Source organism: Tasmannia lanceolata, unplaced genomic scaffold (assembly GCF_043159265.1).
Source record: "Tasmannia lanceolata isolate RefF3 unplaced genomic scaffold, GAP_Taslan_0.1 ptg000013l, whole genome shotgun sequence".
NCBI classification, from domain to species: Eukaryota; Viridiplantae; Streptophyta; class Magnoliopsida; order Canellales; family Winteraceae; genus Tasmannia; species Tasmannia lanceolata.
The window spans coordinates 41,862,168-41,873,423 of NW_027518690.1; the positions used below are offsets into that span (position 1 = coordinate 41,862,168).

Genomic DNA, 11,256 nt, shown 5'->3' on the forward strand with positions numbered 1-11,256 from the left:
GCTGATCTGTTAACCAAGAGTGGTGTGAATAGTGACTCTTTACAATGGTTTGATTATCTTCCCCCTTGATCAGCTATGTCTTGATCTGTTGATGTTGTGTGCTTTATGTTTCTGTTTTCTTTTCTTGTAATATGTTCTATTGGGCTGTCCCACCTCGGGCTTCCCTTTCCATTCTAATATGTTTCACCATTTCAAAAAAAATATATGGATCCTCCTTTATCTTCGTAGGAGAAAAATAATTAAAACATTTATCATGTAAAAAAATTCATGGTAGCCAAACATGTCCTGAGTAAAGCAAATTGTCATCTTTATTTTGTTGTGAAATGCTCCTCTAACACATGAGCAAAAGGAAGAAATTTAAAGAATGGAGATGAGACGTGGAAGGAGTCTCTTTATCTTATTCTCCTTTGAGAAAGACAGATGTTAATTGTTTTTTGGAATTACCTTTTTTTTTTTTGTCTCTTTAAGGTTATTTCCATCCACCACCTCTGCAGCTTCACCTTCAGGCCATCAAATTATTTGATTAGTGCGATTGATGCCCCATGACTATCCATAATGGGGTCCGCCAGATGGACGATTCCAATAGCTACACAGTATTTATTATGGTAGAGTGGCAGAGGTCACCAATTGTTTTGAACGAATACAAACTGTTTGTAGGCGTTCTTTTTTATTTTCCCAAAAAATAAAATACTTTGAATGCATAGAAAATTGTTTTAGGTATGTACCTATTAATAACATGCGTGTCTACATTAATACAATCACATTGGTCCCAACAGTATAACTTAAATGGATTTTACTGTAGTGCATATGTACAATTAAGAGAATTTTATCTCTTTTTTGAATGGTAAGAGCATTGTTTAACATAGAAATTTTATGTCATTTGACTTCTTTTTCTTTTCTTTTTGTTTTGTTTGGCAGAGCTTGCCTACACAATGAGAGTGACGGAGAAATGTGATGTATATAGCTTTGGGGTTTTAGTACTTGAAGTCATAATGGGAAGGCACCCTGGAGATATCATCTCCTCCTTGTTATCATCATCATCATCTGAAGTTGGCCAAAATCTACAGCTAAAGGATGTGTTAGACCCACGGCTCTCAAATCCCAAAGACCAAGTTGGAAATGAAGTTGTTCTGGCAGTGTCAATGGCACTCGCGTGCATAAATGCAAATCCACAAACTCGGCCACCCATGCAACACATCTCTCGAACTCCATCTTTTCCAAAGCCATTCCACACAATCAAAATGGGTTGGGTCTCTTCACCTACTCAGTTATATTGTATAGGTCAGTATTTCATATAGTTGATCAAAATAATGGATGGACTAGGCTGATTGTGTTAAAGAATTTTCAAAATCAAGTGTTTTGTGGTCAAAACAAATTTTGAAAAATATTTTCTTTTAGTTGTTTTGGGAAAGGAAAAACTATTTTTTGAAAAAGTTGCTCTTTGCTTTTACTTTTGGAAAAAGTGTAGAAGTGCATTGAAAAGATAGTTCGACATTGCTTCGGAGAAAAGTTGGAGATGGGCATATAAACTAGTTCACCAATTCCTTTCTTTTGTTTATCTGCACATGGGGTCTTAGCCATGGGTCGAACCGCGGGACAGTACAACACACCGTCCACGCTCGCGCACGCGCGGCTTGGGCAATAGGCTATAGGGCGCATATTGGCGCTTTTTTAGGCGCATTTCGCACTCCGCATCGCAGTGAGGAGCGATTCAAACCTTTAATTTTTTCAGATTTGATCTGGACCGTTGGATCTAGACGATTGTGGATCGGTCTAGTGGGTAGGCCGAATAGGTCATAGGCCTATCAAACCCAGTGCCGAATAGGTCGGTTGGGTTGGGCTTTGATTCGAGCCTAACGGTCGGCCCAACGGGCCCAGTACTCCAACGGTCAGTGGGTGCGATCCATTGAGTTGTGTCCCTTCCCCCAACGGTCAAGAATCAAGGGGGTGCGATCTATACCGTAGATGGATCATCTAACGGTTACAGGGGAGGACGGGATTTTATATATCCCAATAGTCACTCTAAGATTGATCTGGATCATTGAATCGTGTATGGGTGCAATCTAACTGCCAGAATTCAAACTGAACTGGAAAGACTCTATTCAGGGGTGCTTTTCACACTGAAAAGTCACCAGAGGCTCAGTAAAAAGTGCACAACCCATCCATTTCAAGACAGAAAACGAATTTACCAATTTCTGGTGCAATTCTAAAGACTTCCAATGCAATTAACTCTCCTTTCTCACTCCCACCAAATTCGTTTTACATACTGTTTTCATTATTGTTTATCTAATTACTGTTATACTGTAGTAACAGTAATTAGGCTGATTCTCTAAGGCTTGTTATTCTCTAAGGACATTTCGAATTTGACTCCGCTTGTGCATAGCGTCGTCAAATATAGTAAGACATTCCTACTGGCTTCATTTTATCTTGGAGGCAGTTCGTGGATCCCCTTTTGCACACCACTAGTGGGGGCGAAATCTGTCTTAGGGAAAGCGATTTCATGCCTTGAAGCAAACCGGTTTCTATTCTTTATTCTCCTACAGATACAAATTATCTCTAACAATCTTAAGACATATTTTCATCTTTGCTTCAATGGCGTTGTTTTCAATCCGACAAATGTCCAAGACTTTGTCAAACTAGAAAGATTTGACAAAGGGAATTTCAAGCGATGGCAAAAGAAGGTGCATTGCATCCTAACGTCGCTCAAAGTTGTTTGAGTTCTCACAACCCCAAAGCCGGCAGCAGTTGAAAATGAGACATTAGCGCAGGCTAGTACAAGAATGAAATGGGAACAAGATGATTACATCTGCAAAGGGCTCATCCTCAACGCTATGTCAGATACTCTATTCGACATATATCAGAGAATGGGATCGGCAAGCGAGATTTGGAATGCACTCGAAGCAAAATACATGGCGGAGGATGCAAGCAGCAAAAAGTTCTCTGTGAGTCATTTCCTGAATTATCGCATGGTAGATGATAGACATGTTATTGATCAACTGCATGAAATTCAACACATGGTGAGTCAAATTCATTTGCGAGGCATTGTACTTGATGATTCCTTCATAATTCTGTCGAATATTGACAAACTTCCGCCAAGTTGGAAAGACTTTAGAAAAAGTCTTAAACACAAGAAAGAGGAGATTTCTCTTGATGACTTGGCTCAATGCCTTAGGATTGAGGAAGAGTAAAGAATTAGAGATCATAAAGAAGATCATGAGATTTCTTCCTCTAAGATACACTTGGTGGAAAATGTCAATTAACCGAACCAACAAGGGAAAGGCAATCGGAAGATAAACAAGCACCCTGAAAAGAAGAATAATAAGAATAAGAAAAAAAAGGGTGCTTGTTTCAATTGTGGCAAACCAGGCCACTACAAGAGTGAATGTTGACTTCTTAAAGATAAGAAGTCGGGAACATAAACAGACAACAACAAGTTTGTAGCCATGATTTCAGAAGCGAATATCCTTGAAGATGGCAATGATTGGTGGATTGACTCGGGTGTGACGAGGCATGTCTGCAAAGACAGGAATCTATTTTTGACCTATGAAACGGTTGAAGATGGAAGTGTCATTTACATGGGCAATTCGTCGACGACAGTAGTCAAAGGAAGAGGCAAAGTAGAACTGGAATTTACATCCGGCAAGCGCCTCACTCTTACTGATGTCTTTCATGTACCTGAAGTGAGAAATAATTTAGTTTCTGGAAGCATTCTTAGCAAGAATGGCTTCAAGCTTGTATTTGAATCTGATAAATTCATTCTTTCTAAGGGGGTTACCTTTGTTGGAAAGGGATATATGTATGAAGTGATGTTTAAACTCAATATTAATAAAGTGAATGTCTTTGCATATGTTGTTGACTCTTTATCTTTATGGCATAATCGTTTATGACATATTAATACTAGGAAAATGAATGATATGGTTAAGATAGATTTAATTCCAAAATGTGAAATTGATTTAGTAGATAAATGCAAAATATGTATGCAAACTAAATTAATCACTAAACCATTTCTTATAGTAGATAGAACTACTAATTTATTAGACCTAGTATATAGCGATGTATGTGATATACATAGTGTTCCTATCAAGGGAGGTAAAAAGTATTTTGTTACTTTTATAGATGATTATTCTAAGTTTTGCTATGTATATTTACTTAGTCATAAAGATGAAGTGTTGGAAAAGTTTAAGGTTTATAAAACAGAAGTAGAAAACCAGTGTGAAATAACAATTAAATGCCTTAGATCAGATAAGGGTGGTAAATACCATTTTCCTCTTTTCTGTGAATCAGTTGGCATAGTTCATGAAACTTCTGCCCCTTATACACCACAACAAAATGGTGTAGCAGAAAGAAAAAATAGAACTTTAACTGAAATGGTTAATGTTATGCTTGTTAATTCTGGTTTGAATAAAAGTTTTTGGGGTGAAGCATTACTTACTGCTTGTTACATATTGAATAGGGTACCAAGTAAAAAGTCTAATGTAACCCCTTATGAGTTATGGAAAAATAGAAAATCAAACTTGAATTATCTTAAAGTTTGGGGTTGTAGGAGCATAGTTAAAAACGGTGATTTCAACGAAAGGGACTTGATAGGCAATTTCGTGGAAGATTTTGCATTTGCATGCGGGAAGCCGAGAACAGCCGCATGTTTACTTCTTGAAAGATTTTGTCTCGTGCATTTAATGTATATGATGATGTGGTTGTTCTCACATGCAAAAGCCAGCCGCTAAATGGCTTTCCGCTAAATGGCCTAGCAAGTCCCTGTACGGGAATAGATGTCAAAGTTTATTTGGCTTTCCGCTAAATGGCCTAGCAAGTCCCTGTACGGGATTAGATGTCAAAGTTTATCTCACCTCCCATCAACAGACGGCATAGAAGGAGACAATATTTCAACTCCCATCAACACACGGCATAGAAGCTTAATAATATCAATCTACTTTGGCCCAATCACAATGAGGCCAATGGCATGAATGTTCAACCGCTGCCATTTTTGTACATTGACTCACTCCCCGTGAGGCCCATCGGCTGGGAGAAGATGTGGAAAAGTCGCGTACTCACAAAAGAGACTCATAGTCCTCCCCCAAACTTATTGGCTCTTTTTGGAACAAATCGCATCCATCGATGCCGTTCGTACACTTTTGTTTTAATATGGGCCGCCCGATCAGATGATAGGTAGTTGAGAAGAGTAACAGCCCAAGAGATGAGTGCGACTATCGAGGAAACAGTTTCATTTACTTGGTATCACACTTCATGATTAGAGGAATGCTAAATTGAAGGGTGTCCTTGCAAACACCGGCAGCAAGTGCGCCCCCAATGGAACCACGTCACTAAAATGGAATAATTATTCCATCGTGTTTATAATGGCACTGAAAAATGTAAGCGTAAAACAATAAATAATCTACTTTGGTGGTGTGGATCCAATGGAATACTTGATTTTATATACAGATTCCCATATGGAATACTAGAATTGATCAGAGTCATTGATTCCAAAGATAGCTTAATCGTTCCGTACTTATAATTATAAGAAGAATGTTAAACAGAAGGGCACCCCAGAAAAAATACCTACAAGAGTTCTCCCATTGGACCAACTTGCCGAGGAGCATTTTTTATTCATTTAATTTAACATTTTTGTGTGCCATAATAAATGTACTTGCATCTACATGTGTCATCAACCTCTTCACGGTAAAACACAGCGTGAGCTAATAAGATGAGTTTATGTGGTGAATGGTCAAGAAGAAGAAAAGACTACGGTTCTTACACGCTTACAAAAATACGAGTGGGGCCATATTAATTGTCTGTTACAAGAATAGATGTGGTACACAATTATTCCCCTCAACGCACGGCATAGAAGGACACACGACTTTTTCACTATAAATCTACATCCAACATGAGCCAAAAAACTCAAACACCACCAACAACCATGGCCTTTGAGAAATCTCTCTCCCTCTTCTCTTTACTTTTCTGCTCTCTCATGCTTTCTTGCCGTTCAACAACGGCAAATTCAGTAGAAGCAGAGGCTCTCCTCGGCTGGAAAGCTAGCCTCCTTAACTAAGCTCCTCTCAATTCATGGTCGTTTCACAATGCCACCAATAAAAGCCCATGCAATTGGAGGGGAATAGCATGTAACCACGAAGGAAGTGTCACTCAAATAAACCTAACAAGTGTAGGTTTGCAAGGTAAGCTCTATAACTTCAAATTCTCTTCCTTTCCAAAACTCACCAATCTTGATCTTAGCAACAACTCACTCTTCGGAACAATTCCTTCCGCAATACGAAACTTGTCCAACCTTGTCACGTTGTACCTCTACAGGAATAATCTCTCTGGCCCCATCCCTAAAGAAATAGGAAATTTGAAAAATATGGGTGATATGGCAATGTACGATAACATTCTAACAGGTTCCATTCCTTCCACAATAGGAAACTTGACCAACCTTGTCACATTGTACCTCTCCAGCAATAATCTCTCTGGCCCCATCCCTAAAGAAATAGGAAATTTGAAATTTTTGGGTGAAATTTGAAATTTTTGGGTGAACTATACATGGGCTTCAACCTTCTAATAGGTCCAATTCCATCCTCTTTGGGTGATCTTAAAAGGCTAGCCAATATATCTCTATCCGGCAATCAACTTTCGGGTCACATCCCCAAAAGCTGGAGAAACTGCACGTCCTTAACCAAATTTTCTCTCCAAGGAAACCAGCTCACCGGAAATATGTCCGAAGTCTTTGGAGTTTGTCCAAATCTAACATATATTAACTTGAGCCACAACCGTTTGTCTGGTGAACTCTCTCCAAGTTGGGGCAAGTGTAAAAGTTTGACAAGTTTATAGTTCTCAGGGAACTTGATAGCTGGTAAAATACCACTGGAGTTTGGACAGTTGATTCAACTAGCACTATTCGACCTTTCTTCAAACCTTTTGATAGGAGAGATTTCAAAGGAATTGGGGAGCTTGACAGTTTTATATAAGATGAGTTTAAATGGAAACCAACTTTCTGGTCGGATACCATCAGAAATGGGAAAACTGTCCAATTTGGAGATCCTGGACCTATCAGCAAACAAACTAACTTGATCGATACCAGAACAACTAAAAGATTGCTCGAAATTGCATTCTTTGAACTTAAGCAGAAATCATTTGAATGGAAGCATTCCATTTCAAATTGGCAATCTAGCAGAGCTACAAATTATGCTAGATCTTAGTTTTAACATGCTTACAGGAGAAATATCGCCCCAAGTGCAAAAATTACACATGCTGGAAATCTTAAATCTCTCCCACAACAAGCTTTCTGGGTCAATTCCATCTTCTCTAGAAAATATGCTCAGCTTGACATCGATTGATTTATCATACAATAATTTGGTGGGTAGCTTTCCTAACAACAAAGCCTTCCAACAAGGGACATTTGTCGGCAACAAAGGTTTATGCGGCAAAGTGCAAGGTTTGCAACCATGCAATTCCACGCCAATAAACAATGGTGAGCCATAAAAGAAACACAACGTTATCATATTGATCATTCTTCCTCTTTTGAGCGCACTATTCCTTCTACTTCTAGTTTTTGGCATTTCTTCCTTTTTTTGCTTCAAAACAAGAAATGCAGAGGGACAAAGAAATGAAAGGAATAAAGACCTATTTTTGATATGGAATTGGGATGGGTGTATTTCTTATGAAGATATCATCGATGCAACAGAGGATTTTGATGACAGATACTGCATTGGGGAAGGCGGATATGGGAGAGTTTACAAAGCATATCTGCCAATAGGGCAAACAGTAGCTGTAAAAAAACTTCACAAATTGGAAGATGGCGAGCAAATTGATCAGAGAAGTTTTAGAAATGAGGTACGTGCATTAACAGAAATCCGTCACCGCAATGTTGTCAAGCTTTACGGGTTTTGCTCCCACCGTCGATGTATGTTTCTCATTTATGAGTATATAGAAAGAGGAAATTTGGCTAATATACTAAGCGGTGACGAAGGGGCGATGGAGTTGGATTGGGTGAAGAGGGTTAATATTATTAAAGCTGTGGCACATTCTTTATCATACATGCACCATGATTGCGACCCGCCAATAGTTCATCGAGATATCTCAAGCAAAAATGTTTTATTGGATTCAGAATTTGAGGCTCACGTATCTGATTTTGGTACTGCTAGAATTCTAATGCCGGATTCATCCAACTGGACAGAACTTGCAGGCACTTGTGGATATGTTGCTCCAGGTTGGTTCCTCCTATATTGTGCCTACTTTATTGTTGCGGTATGTCATTTGGCACACGTACGGAAGGACAAAATGTTTTAGACCATTGATGTGATTGGCCCCATATCTCTGTTTGTTTTAGATTTTGAAAACTGTGTGGTAGTCAAAAACTGATTATTGGGCTCAAAATTAAACTTACATTTAAGTCAAATATTCAGTTTTTGGTCTCATAATCGGTTCTCAAAAGTCCAAAATAAACAAGGCCTATTTCTTGCTCAACCAAAACAAAAAACTACGTTAAAATCGGCGGAAATTTTTCTTTTTAGTCACTCTGACCAAGTGACTGGTGACTACTAATTATCCAAAATTTTGGGTATTCCTTACAAGGAGACTTTACACAACATGATTTTTGTAAATTTTCCAACTTCAAAATGATAGATTAGGATATGGATTAGCTTAATTTCTAGTGTTTAGATTTAGAATTTTTTGACAAAGTATTACCCGATTTTTTTTATTGTACCTCGATTGTGCCTAATGGGTCACATTTCATCTGCCATCTCTGAGCATATTTTGGCCAGATGATAAGTTGCTAGCCAGCACTGACCTGATCCAACGGTTAGGCGAGAATCAAAGTAAAACTCATGTACAAACATCTCTCGTCAGGGTCTGCCAATGTACGGTTTCAATGTGCCTTAGCAAATGTTAAGGGGCGTGAAACAAATTTTACCTTTCCCCACTTAAAAATGGGCATAAAATTCGTTTTACGCTCATTTCACATGGAAGTCTCTTTTTGATGAAATACTTGTTTCATGTTATACAATTAAGAGAATTTTCTCTCTTTTTTGGATGGTAAGAGCATTGTTTAACCTAGAAATATTTTGTCATTTGACTTCTTTTTCTTTTTTTTGTCTGGCAGAGCTTGCTTACACAATGTGAGTGACGGAGAAATGCGATGTATATAGCTTTGGGGTTTTAGCACTTGAAGTGATAATGGGAAGGCACCCTGGAGATATCATCTCTTCCTTGTTAACATCATCATCTGAAGTTGGCCAAAATCTACGGCTAAAGGATGTGTTAGACCCACGGCTCCCAAATCCCGAAGACCAAGTTGGAAATGAAGTTGTTCTGGCAGTGTCAATGGCACTCGCGTGCATAAATGCAAATCCACAAACTCGGCCACACATGCAACACATCTCTGGAAAGTTCTCTGCTCGAACTCCATCTTTTCCAAAGCCATTCCACACAATCGAAATGTCTCAACTGATGGAATTTCAAGTGTAAATGGGTTGGGTCTCTTCACCTACTCAGTTATATTGTATAGGTCAGTATGTCATATAGTTGATCAAAATAAGGGACGGACTAGGCTGATTGTCACCGTCGAGATCAAGTCTTGGGTCCCACTTGGAGACATGTATGTTTCATTTAGACCATTGATCTTTGTAGACTATCATGAGGCAACCCACATGGTTTTGCACCTTCTGGTCCTATGCTCATTTGAAAGATGTGTAAAATAACATGCTAGATAGGATGATTCTAAAATAAAAATCTCTACAGATCGGAGGGTTAAGATCATTTTATAGAATTGATTTTTGAGGTAGAACTTATATATGTGAAGGCCCAACAAATGAACGGCTTGGATCATCAAACCATACGAGTTCCGATGTAATTTTTTATTTTTTAAAATATTACACTTACATGCGATCACATATAAAATCTATAAATCTAGAGAAATTTACATTTATGGTATATTTTGAAATTTACATTTATAGGATATTTAATTAAAGAATTTACATTTATAAGGTTTTATATGTGCCCTCATATAAAATATTTCCGCCTACATGGGGACACATGTTCTTCTCCCTCTAAAATATTTCCTCCTACTTGGGACAGCCAACTTCTGTGTATCTATGATTGGAGAGAGGCTAATCTTCTTCACGTGGGAAGGATTCAACGGGCCTGATTGCAACGTTAAGATAAGTAGAATTAACAGATTTATTAGAAAAAATTTAAACTTTTGGCTAAATCAAAATCTTTGATGACTAATTGGAATATAACTTATAGATTATAGTTTTTACTCTTAAAATCACTTTAGAGTCGCAGGGCATTTTGTGGATGCAACAGCCAATCCACAAAATGGGATCCAGTGCATTTGTGCAGGTGTGATTGCACCTACTTCTTCCTTGGGTTTAAGCCACAGGAGATGGAACACTCGCATCCAAACGAATCACCAAGCAAGAGAACAAACCCCCTCCTCCCTCCATGTTCTTCCGCCACGCCCCGTTGTCTTTGTCGCCGACTGGAATCTCCCGAACCCCTCAACATTTATCGGCCCATCATTTATCGGCAGAAGGTCAATCTGCCACCACTCAAGATTCATTTTCAGATCCTCCGTCGCAATTCTCCACTCCTTCAAAACCGAACCATCCTCGTCCGTCACTAAATCCACTCATTGTGGACCCCGATCCGAGAGAGAGGCGGCGGTGAGGAACGTGCCCCCACGCGCTAACAGTCTCTATGGATCATCCACGTGAATGGAGAGCTCTACCAAGGAACTCTCGAAAGAAGTGCCTCTCACAGCATGAGTGGCGATATAAAAGGTGAGATACCTCTCGATTCGGGGACTAGCCCAGATTGGAGGCGTACCTTAAACAAAGAAGAGTCGCCATCCAAGGAAGTGGGCCAAGGATCCCATACTATGCTCTGTTGCAACGGATAACCAGAGATTATAAAAAGAGGGTTCGTGCCTGGTTACGAATTCGGAAGGTCTAAAGAGCACCTCATCCGCCCAAGTGCAAACACCTGGTCTCTTATGCCATTTACTTAATAATTTTGAAGAGTTTTAGTCGAAAATCATATGGAATGGGAATGAATATCTCCGAGAAAACATCTATCTAATCATGCATGTCTCGGAGATGAAATCAAAGGCACACAAGATAAAATAAAAGAAACATGTGTCACCTAAGCATAGCTAGGTTATAAGTGACATGCCTAATGGGTGTCTAAGTTCTGATGAACAAACACATGCATGACACACCAAAAAAGTATAAGGTCTGCGCAATAAAGTAAGAAAACACTGCAAAA

At 38.9% G+C, this 11,256-nt stretch overlaps 1 pseudogene across 1 annotated transcript; it reads left to right on the plus strand.

The window, feature by feature from the left end:
• Positions 1–5,912: 5,912 nt before the first annotated feature.
• LOC143890151 (MDIS1-interacting receptor like kinase 2-like) lies at positions 5,913–9,905 on the plus strand (annotated as a pseudogene). Its single transcript, XR_013255130.1, has 2 exons — positions 5,913–8,197; positions 9,092–9,905. The product of XR_013255130.1 is annotated as an MDIS1-interacting receptor like kinase 2-like (transcript).
• The last annotated feature ends 1,351 nt before the right edge of the window (positions 9,906–11,256 follow it).